Genomic DNA, 11757 nt, shown 5'->3' with positions numbered 1-11757 from the left:
AAAGGAGCTGCGTCGAGCATCGTGGAGCCATGCTGAACATCGGGACCACCCAAAGGTGAGTATGTAAATTTATTTTAAGTGCTTGGCAAACTGGAGGCTGGCTGTATATTAACGGGGGGCTGGCTGGCTACTAAAGGTAGCTAGCTGGCTGTATACTAAAGAGGGATGGCTGTATACTACTGGGGGCTGGCTGGCTATATATTGAAGGGGGCTGGCTGGCTGTATGCTACAAGGGGCTGGCTGTATACTACTGGGGGCTGGCTGTATACTACTGGGGGCTGGCTGGCTATATATTGAAGGGGGCTGGCTGGCTGTATGCTACAAGGGGCTGGCTGTATACTACTGGGGGCTGGCTGTATACTACTGGGGACTGGTTGGCTGTATACTACTGGGGGCTGGTTGGCTGTATACTACTGGGGGCTGGCTGGCTATATACTGGGAGGCTGTGACCAAGGCATTTCCCACCCTTGGCTTATACTCAAGTCAATATGTCTTCCCAGTTTTTGGAGGTAAAATTAGAGGCCTCGGCTTATACTCGAGTATATATGGTAATTGAAAATCAAAAGGCTGTCTCTATTTTTTAATTGAAATTAAAAAAATGGTTTTTCAAAACAGTTTTTTGCCATTATTGGCCATGGAAATATCAATATATGTGAACATCTGTAATTACAGTATTTTTTTACAAATAAAAACATTGGGAAATATTATGTTTTTTGAGCTGAATAAATGTCAATTTTTTCGTTTTTGAGGTTTGTCGGGTGTATACCTGATTATACATAGAGTGGCTTAGTTAAAGCATATCTACCACCGGGATCAAGGATTGTAAACCCAGCACACTGACATACTGGTGTGCGCCACCTCTGGTAGGATCCGCTCTTCTTTTAGCTTCTTATGCCCTGGTTTTTACAAAAAAAAAAAAGGTTTTAGAATTATGCAAATAAGTTTGAGGAGCTCCAAGTTTTATAAGCATTAAGGCATCATAGGAACCTGGAGCCCCTCAGTTATGTTATATATATAAGTTATGTATATTTTATGTACTGCAGATAATGTTTTTTCCTTTACTGTCTCTGTTTGACTGTGTATGAAAAATGTCTTGATTGAAATGCTTGATTAGAAAAATATGGCTATTTGCTTTTATTTATTTATTTCAGTACATCTCACTTGTTCAATCGGAATCTTTTTTCCTTCTTTTAACTTTTTCCACCTCGTCTTTTGAATACCCTCCTAGCATTTGCTACACAGTTTTAAAAAAAACTAATTTTCAAAGTAAGACATGTAGATATTGGTGGAGCCACAGAAGCCCCCATGAAGGACCCCATGCACCTGCAAGAAATACTCTTCACCAAACCGAAAATCTTGGTAACAATTAGATTCAAAAGCGTCCAAAATAGTATGAATGGCATAAATTTCAAAAAATGTATCACCATATTCAGATGCTCATAACTTTTTATACTTTGTATATGGAGCTTTGTCTTTACGGGAGGAGGCGTCTGTTTCTTTACAATGGCCTTGGTGGTAGAGGGTGAAGCTCTGTATCTATTTTATATGGACAACTTCAAGTGTTTTTATCATTAATAGGTTCAAACGTTTTGTATGTTCCGTTTTTACCAAATTACAAATGTTTTGCTCCGACTAGGATTTGAGCCGTGGGAAAACCTCTTATCGATTTGTAACTCTGAGAGATCATAAAACTGTCCCACTTGGTCTGAGCAGAATTTCTCAGGTGGACAAGAGGGAAAAACTAACTGTCCTGTGGATAGAAACGCTATTTTCCAAAGCCTGAACCGGTGAAACCGGACTACATTCATGCTCTTTGTGAAAAGTGATCTAACTGGTGTAACTGCTGTATTATTATCTTACTAAAAACACTTAACATATAGGGGCAGATTTACTTACACGGTTAAGGGGAGTTCACGACAGTGCATTGTCCGCCAATAATTCACTTACATAATGCAGTCTTCTGCGATTCACTAAGATCCTGCGCCCGATATCCTGCATGTGTCGCTTCCCCGCTCAGGTCCCCGGAGTTCACCTTCTTCATCCCGGTGCATGTAAGTGCATTGTCCGTGTATAATGCGCTGTGCGGGGAGTCACTAAGATTGTGCGCCCAATATCCTGCATGTGTTGCTTCCCCGCTCAGGTCCCCGGAGTTCACCTTCTTCTTCCTGGTGCATGTAAGTGCATTGTCCGTGTATAATGCGCTGTGCGGGGAGTCACTAAGATCCTGCGCCCAATATCCTGCATGTGTCGCTTCACCGCTCAGGTCCCCGGAGTTCACCTTCTTCATCCCGGTGCATGTAAGTGCATTGTCCATGTATAATGCGCTGTGCGGGGAGTCACTAAGATCCTCCACCCGATATCCTGCATGTGTCGCTTCCCCGCTCAGGTCCCCGGAGTTCACCTTTTTCTTCCTGGTGCATGTAAGTACATTGTCCGTGTATAATGTGCTGTGCGGGGAGTCACTAAGATCCTGCGCCCGATATCCTGCTTGTGTCGCTTCCCCGCTCAGGTCCCTGGAGTTCACCTTCTTCTCCCTCGTGCATGTAAGTGCATTGTCCATGTATAATGTGCTGTGCGGGGAGTCACTAAGATTGTGCGCCCGATATCCTGCATGTGTTGCTTCCCCGCTCAGGTCCCCGGAGTTCACCTTCTTCTTCCCAGTGCATGTAAGTGCATTGTCCATGTATAATGTGCTGTGCGGGGAGTCACTAAGATCCTGCTCCCAATATCCTGCATGTGTCGCTTCCCCGCTCAGGTCCCCGGAGTCCAACTTCTTCTTCCTGGTGCATGTAAGTACATTGTCTGTGTTTAATGTGCTGTGCGGGGAGTCACTAAGTTCCTGCTCCCGATATCCTGCATGTGTCGCTTCCCCGCTCAGGTCCGCGGAGTTCACCTTCTTCATCCCGGTGCATGTAAGTGCATTGTCCATGTATAATGCGCTGTGCGGGGAGTCACTAAGATCCTCCACCCGATATCCTGCATGTGTCGCTTCCCCGCTCAGGTCCCCGGAGTTCCCCTTCTTCTCCCCTGTGCATGTAAGTGCATTGTCCGTGTATAATGCGCTGTGCGGGGAGTCACTAAGATCGTGTTCCCGATATCCTGCATGTGTCGCTTCCCCGCTCAGGTCCCCGGAGTTCACCTTCTTCTTCCTGGTGCATGTAAGTGCATTGTCCGTGTATAATGTGCTGTGCGGGGAGTCACTAAGATCGTGCGCCCGATATCCTGCATGTGTCGCTTCCCCGCTCAGGTCCCCGGAGTTCACCTTCTTCTTCCTGGTGCATGTAAGTGCATTGTCCGTGTATAATGTGCTGTGCGGGGAGTCACTAAGATCGTGCTCCCCATATCCTGCATGTGTCGCTTCCCCGCTCAGGTCCCCGGAGTTCCCCTTCTTCTCCCCTGTGCATGTAAGTGCATTGTCCATGTATAATGTGCTGTGCGGGGAGTCACTAAGATCCTGCTCCCGATATCCTGCATGTGTCGCTTCCCCGCTCAGGTCCCCGGAGTTCACCTTCTTCTTCCTGGTGCATGTAAGTGCATTGTCCGTGTATAATGCGCTGTGCGGGGAGACACTAAGATCGTGCACCCGATATCCTGCATATGTCACTTCCCCGCTCAGGTCCCCGGAGTTAACCTTCTTCTTCCTGGTGCATGTAAGTGCATTGTCTTGCGACACAATTTGAAATCCCACGCTCAGTCTGAATCAGTCGCATTGTCTTTCGTCCACTCCCCCCGATTTGTGTCACATGAAAGCAGCTGCGCCACAATCCGAACGCGTGCGACATAATCCCCTGTTAAATTACTGTCACAGCCGTGCAAATTCCATAAACTTCGGAAAGTCTGATGAAAATGTGTACCCCGGACCCTTAGTAAATGAGCCCCATAGTGAGAATAGATAGAACGATGAGTAACTTTCTTATGCTAATATTTGTGCATAAAGTCATTGTCAAAGAACAAGGAGACAATAAGCTTCGGGTTATACAGACGTCAGTCAGGTGCTCCAACGGCAGCCGAAAACAAGACAAAATTAGACTATTCCAACATTTGTATCTACTAACAAAGAAATCGTCCCGAAAGAAGATCAGTGCATTTCCATAACACTGTGAGCCGGGACCATCACATCTACATCTCATTATCAAATATAGACGGGTCAGCAATATCAGAGACTCTAAAAAGGAATATTGCCTCATCACAGAGCGTTTGTCTAATTATGTACATCCTAGACAGAAATTATACAGTATGAAGAGCACAACATAAACTAACACTAGGTAAGTATATCACACAGGACTGTTAGAGATCTTCATCAGCTGTTAACGAGGTTGTCCAGTGATAGCAAGTTAGGCTCTATCCACAGCTGATTGGTGGGGTTCCTCCCCTATTGCACCCAAGACAACCGATACAGTGAGTTACCCTTGTGTCCACTGCTCCCAGTGCTCCTCAGCCATCAGCACTCCATTGGAAGCTGTGCCGCCAGGCTGTAAGTACGGCGAAACATAGAGCATGTGTGTGCTCACCGTACCGTGCCATGCACTATCCACTCCCATTGCCATGGCTCCGGGCCCTGTGTCCCCAACAGAGCCGTACTACAGAAGCAGCAGATTCCATGAAATATTGCACCATGTGAACAGGACCTGATGTGAACAATGCTCACCATGTGTGAACAGGTCTTGAATACTCACTTTTCTATGGCCCCGGTCGGCGGGCGGGAGCGCGGTGCTGAACAGAGGGCGGGAGCGCGGTGCTGAACAGAGGGGTCACTAAGTCACTAAGATCGTGAGCCCGATATCCTGCATGTGTCGCTTCCGCCCTCAGGTCCCGGAGTTCACCTTGTTCTTCCTGGTGCATGTAAGTGGATTGTTCGTGTATAATGTGCTGTGCGGGGAGTCACTAAGATCGTGCCCCGATATCCTGCATGTGTCACTTCCCCGCTCAGATCCCAGGAGTTCACCATCTTCTTCCTGGTGCATGTAAGTGCATTGTCCGTGTATAATGCGCTGTGCGGGGAGTCACTAAGATCCTGCACCCGATATCCTGCATGTTTCACTTCCTTGCTCAGGTCCCCAGAGTTCACCTTCTTCTTCCTGGTGCATGTAAGTGCATTGTCCGTGTATAATGCGCTGTGCGGGGAGTCACTAAGATCGTGCGCCTGATATCCTGCATGTGTCTCTTCCCCGCTCAGGTCCCTGGAGTTCACCTTCTTCTTCCTGGTGCATGTAAGTGCATTGTCCATGTATAATGCGCTGTGCGGGGAGTCACTAAGATCCTGCACCCGATATCCTGCATGTGTCGCTTCCCCGCTCAGGTCCCCGGAGTTCACCTTCTTCTTCCTGGTGCATGTAAGTGCATTGTCCATGTGTAATGCGCTGTGCAGGGAGTCACTAAGATCGTGCACCCGATATCCTGCATGTGTCGCTTCCCCGCTCAGGTCCCCAGAGTTCACCTTCTTCTTCCTGGTGCATGTAAGTGCATTGTCCGTGTATAATGCGCTGTGCGGGGAGTCACTAAGATCGTGCCCTGATATCCTGCATGTGTCGCTTCACCGCTCAGGTCCCCGGAGTTCACCTTCTTCTTCCTGGTGCATGTATGTGCATTGTCCGTGTATAATGCGCTGTGCGGGGAGCCACTAAGATCCTGCACCTTCTTCTTCCCGATGCATGTAAATGCATCATTGTCTTGCGACACAATTTGAAAGTTAAATCCCGCACTCAGTCCAAATCAGTCAGACCGTCCGACGGCACTCAACCCCACCCCCCCAATTTGTGTCACATGAAGGCATTGCAGCTGCACAACAATCTGATTGCATGCGACACAATCCCCTGTTAAATACCTGTCACAGCCGTGCAAATCCCGAAAACTTCGGAAAGTCCGATGAAAATGTGTACCCAGACGCTTAGTAAACAAGCCCCATAGTGAGAATAGATAGAACTATGATTAACTTTCTTATGTTAATATTTGTGCATCAAGTCATTGTCAAAGAACAAGGAGACAATAAGCTCGGGGCTATACAGACGTCAGTCAGGTGCTCCAACGGCAGCCGAAAACAGGACTAAGGCCCCTTCCACACTTGCGTTGCAGATCACGTCAGAGTCTGATCAGGGAGCGATCAGGGTTTGGTCAGTGAAAAATGCACATTTTGCATCAGAGTGCAATCAGTTTTCAGTCAGAGTTTGTTCAGTGTCTCAGTTTTTCACGCGCGTTTTCAATGCAATTTCAATGCGTTTTTAAGGTGCAGAAAATGCGTGTGAAATGGACTCAGGACTGAGCTCAAATATGGACAGGTCAGCAATATCGGAGACACTAAAAAGAATATTGCCTCATCACAGGGCGTTTGTTTGTCTAATTATATACAGCCATTATACAGTATGAAGAGCACAACATAAACTAACACTAGGTAAGTATATCACACAGGACTGTTAGAGATCTTCATCAGCCGTTAACGTGGTTGTCCAGTGATAGCAAGTTAGGCTCTACCCACAGCTGATTGGTGGGGTTTCTCCCCTATTGCACCCAAGATGACCGATACAATGGGGCACATTTACTAAGGGTCCGCACGGTGCATTTTCGTTGGACTATTTCCGATTTGTGGCACATTTAAGAGGGGTTTTTTGCATGCAACACAAATCGGGGGCGTGGCCGACAGACAACCCGACTGATTCGGACTAAGCGCGAGATTTACAACTCAAATTGTGTCATAAGACAATGCACTCACATACAAAGGGAAGAAGAAGGTGAACACCGGGGACCTCAGCAGTGAAGCGACACATGTAGGAAAATGGATGCACGATCTTGAAGAATTGCTGTAGACTTCATCCTCGTCGGAGAACGCACCTCGAGGATCGCAACAGGACCGGGTAAGTAAATCTGCCCCAGTGAGTCACCCTTGTGTCCACTGCTCCCAGTGCTCCTCAGCCTTCAGCACTCCATTGGAAGCTGTGCCGCCAGGCTGTAAGTACGGCGAAAGATAGAGCATATGTGTGCTCACCGTACCGTGCCATGCACAATGCACTCCCGTGGCCATGGCTCCGGGCCCTGGGTCCCCACCAGAGCCGTACCACAGAAGCAGCAGATACAATGCAATATTGCACCATGTGAACAGGACTTGATGTGAACAATGCTCACCATGTGTGAACAGGTCTTGAATACTCACTTTTCCATGGGGTTGCAGACACTAGCTGAGAGGAAGTAGGTGGCCACTATATGTGGTGAGGTGCTGGTGGGGACCCGGGGGCCCGGAGCCATGGCGGCTATCCCTGCCAGTATGGGTGCTGGGGGGCAACTGGGTCTAGGTCCCTGCTGGTGCTGTGTTGCAGTGGAGATGGAAGCCATGTGATGCAGCACTTAATAGTGTAGGGACCTACTACAATGAGGTCAGTGTGAAGTGGTTAGTGGGCTTATGCCCTTTTGGTGTGGCACGTGGTGCAGGTAGTGTTTCATGAAAAGCTTCTTTTGAGGTCCTTATGCCATAATTCCCTGAAATAATTTTTAAGAACCTTCCATCAATCTCTTTCTTGGTTGTTGATCTTTGTGACAATTCGCCCTGTCTGTTCCCCTAATAATGGACTTATTAGTGTTCCCACTACCAGCACCTGTCTGACCTTGCCTGTGCTCCCATTCCCTTTCTTACTGCAGCAGACAGTTACTAGAGGCTGTGTTTCACTGCAGCATCGCTACCCCTGTGGTGATACATGTAGGAGCCCCTCACCCGACACTGTGGGCCCCATAGCAGCTGCTATGGCTGCTACCACTGCAGTCTCTAAGTCATTGGGCCAACATTTGCGACTCCCTGCCAAAATATTGTTGAAAGCTGCAGAACCTTGTAATATACAGCCAGTGGCGTACCTACCGCCATAGCAGCCGTAGCGGTTGCTACGGGGCCCGTGAGGTTCAGGGGCCCGGGGATGCACGCTCCCTGCAGTGCTTTGTCACGGCCTGGGGTAAGTGGTCCGGGGCTGCAGTGCCGGATCGTGCCCCCGGGCCCCTCCCTCTCGGTGCATCTACAAGTCTCCTGAGCCCGGCCGCCCACCCACCCATTCACCTCTTTCCGGGATCCCTGCCTGCTCAAATCCTTGACCCGCCCCCCAGCCCCTCTCTGACACGCCCCCCTCATCTCCCTGACCTGCCCGCTCATCAGCCTGCAGGGCGGCACAGTTGATTCTCTGCCCCCCCCGCTCGGCCCCCCCTTCCCCCGCTCGGCCCCCCCTTCCCCCGCTCGCCCCCCTCCACTCGCCCCCCCCCCCGCTCGCGCCCCCCCCCGCCGTCTGAATGCATCTGGACACCCACCTGAACACCTGCCTGAACACCCACACAGCCCCCAAACTTCCTAAAAGGTAAGTATATACAGATGTATTTATCTGTATGTATATATGTATTTATCTGTTTGTATATATGTATTTATCTGTATGTATATATGCAACACCCTCGCCGTTGCAATGGCGAAGGAGTGCTTGCGAATAAGCCCCCATAGCATGTCATCACATCACACAGGGGACATTGCAGTGGTTAATCCTGCCTGGCAAGGCAGAAGTTAATCTGTATATGATGTAAGAGTATATGATGTATATGATCTGTGTTACAACCTGTCTCTGTGACCTGAGAGGTAATTGGAGGAGCAGCCACCACCTGAGGGAGATGATAAAACCCCTAACCAAGAATATTCTAGAGAGAAGGGAGCAGTTAGCTGAGCAGTAGCTCAGAAGCAGACTGGAGTCTCTCCAGTACAGACTCTTCGGAGTCTGTACAGCTAGCACACCAGACCAGAGCAGGAAGAGCCTAGCCCCTGCCTGAAGTGGAGCTAATAGCTAGGTAGTGAGGAAAGGGGTATCATCCTACCTTCAAGGGTGATACCTGAAGATATCCAGGATCAAGCTGAAGCTTCCTATTAGGACACAGCTGCCTCCCAGCCTGCCATTGCATCCAGGCTGGTGATCTACATCCTGTGGCTCCCTCCAAATACCTCTCCAGTACTCCACCATCTTGTTAAAGGCACGTTGCTGATGTTCCTGTCGGTTCCAATAAAGAACTGTAAGTTGTTTCTGTTCAACCTCTGCCTCCGTCTGGTCCCTGCTACTACAGCTGCCATCATCACAGGCACCCTGTCCACCACACAGAGACTCATCCTCTAGAGACCAAAGGGTTGCCCCAGGGAGATCCGCTATAGCAGCCTCTCCCTCATCATTTCTTGCCAACACCACCCTACTGGAGACCTGCCAGGCTGTAGGACAGCCCTCCGGTTCCCCATACCAAGCACCGTGCCTAGGCCGCAACCGCCAGCCACTCAGGTACTGCGGGCCCCGGCTGACTTCAGGCCCCGAGAAAAGGCTAGGCCCCGATGGGGGATGTTGCATATATGTATTTATATGCATATACTGTGTACATATGTATATACAGTGTATATACAGTGTATATGTGTGTATATACTGTGTATATGTGTATATATTGTATATATACTGTGTATATGTGTGTATATGTGTATATATTGTATATATACTGTGTATATGTGTATATATTGTATATATACTGGGTATATCTGTGTATATACTGTGTATATGTGTGTGTATATACTGTGTATATGTGTATATATTGTATATATACTGTGTATATGTGTGTATATACTGTGTATATATTGTCTATATACTGTGTATATATTGTATATATACTGTGTATATGTGTGTATATACTGTGTATATGTGTATATATTGTATATATACTGTGTATATGTGTGTATATATTGCATATATACTGTGAATATGTGTGTATATATTGTGTATATACTGTGTATATGTGTATATATTGCATATATACTGTGAATATGTGTGTATATGTGTATATATTGTGTATATACTGTGTATATGTGTATATATTGTATATATACTGTGTATATGTGTATATAATGTATATATACTGTGTATATGTGTATATATTGTATATATACTGTGTATATGTGTATATAATGTATATATACTGTGTATATGTGTGTATATGTGTATATATTGTATATATAGTGTGTATATGTGTGTATATAGTGTGTATATGTGTGTATATAGTGTGTATATGTGTGTATATGTGTATATATTGTATATATACTGTGTATATGTGTATATAATGTATATATACTGTGTATATGTGTGTATATGTGTATATATTGTATATATAGTGTGTATATGTGTGTATATACTGTGTATATGTGTATATATTGTATATATACTGTGTATACATAAATATATATATATATATATATATATATATATATATATATACTATTTATGCATATTCCATATATATATATATATATATATATATATATATGTAAATCCTGTGTATATGTGTATATATGCATCTACTATGTATACATGTATATACTGTGTATAAATGCATTGAAGCAAATACTGTATTTTTACATGCATGTATTTATATTAGCATATATATATATATATATATATATATATATATGATGTGTGTTTTTGTATGTGGTAAGTATGTATGCTGTATATACTGAATGTATGTGTATATTCTGTATGTATATGCAGCATGTGTGTATATGGTGTTTTTATCCTGCATGTATGTGTATATATGGTCAGTGTATACTGTATTTGTGTATGTATGTATGTATGTATATATATATATATATGTGTGTGTATTGTATTATATGTATATAATGTGTATACTGTATGAGTTTGTATATACTCTGTGTATTAGTGTATAAATGTATATGAGTGCATAAATGTGTGTATAAGTGAATGCTTGTATGTATATGGGTGTGAGTATACGAGAGTAGAACTTTATGTGTGTATATAAAGGTGTGTATATATCAGTGTATAAATGTGTGTAATTGTATAAACATGACTGTATAGGGGTACCTTCCCAAGAACATATTGGGGATGTATATCTGGCCGCAGATTTGCTGCCGGATATAGTTCCCCCATAAGCTTCTATACGCATGGGCTCGGCACGGTGAGCACAACGAGTACTCACTGTTTTGAGCAAAAGAGAGAGAGCGTGCTCAATCTATGGCCGTAAGAACGACCAAGCGGCTCTATTCTCTATGGAGAGGGGAGGGGTGAGCCGCGCTCACCTCTCCTCCTCTCCAGCACGTCCGACGTGTGCCTGCCATATATATATATTTTAAGGGGAAGGGGGGCCCCATGCAGAAATCTGCTATGGGGCCCAGCCTCTCCTAGTTACGCCCCTGTATACAGCTGCTGTAGAACCTCATTTAAAACCCCCTATATTCTACAGAACCTCCTCATACATACCTTAGCTAATAATAATGCCGCACTTGCGGCTGCAGCTCACAGTCCACAGCTCAGCTGCTACACAACCTCACAATACACCTTCCAATGCTGCTGAACATTATAATGAGAACGGCTGTGCAGTGATCTTTGTCTCTGGGCAGGCTGTATATACTGGGGGGGAGGCTGTGTATACTAGGGGAGGCTGTGTATACTGGGGGGGGGCAGTTTGTGTATACTAGGATGGGCAGGCTGTATATACTGGCGGGGAGGCTGTGTATTCTAGGGGAGGCTGTGTATACTGGGGGGGGGGGCAGTTTGTGTATACTAGGATGGGCAGACTGTATATACTGGGGGGACAGGCTGTTTATACTGGGGGAGGCTGTGTATACTGGGGTGGAGGAGTCTGTATATAGGGGCTGCATTTTAATTAAACTGGGTGGCCTTATAAGGAGTAATGTATATCATTTAATTTGTGAGTGTGTACATGGGGGCTGTTATAAATAAATTAAGGAAACTGTATATAAATTGG

This window comes from Engystomops pustulosus, chromosome 9 (genome assembly GCF_040894005.1).
Source record: "Engystomops pustulosus chromosome 9, aEngPut4.maternal, whole genome shotgun sequence".
Taxonomy (NCBI): domain Eukaryota; kingdom Metazoa; phylum Chordata; class Amphibia; order Anura; family Leptodactylidae; genus Engystomops; species Engystomops pustulosus.
Note: the sequence above shows the minus strand (reverse complement) of the source record.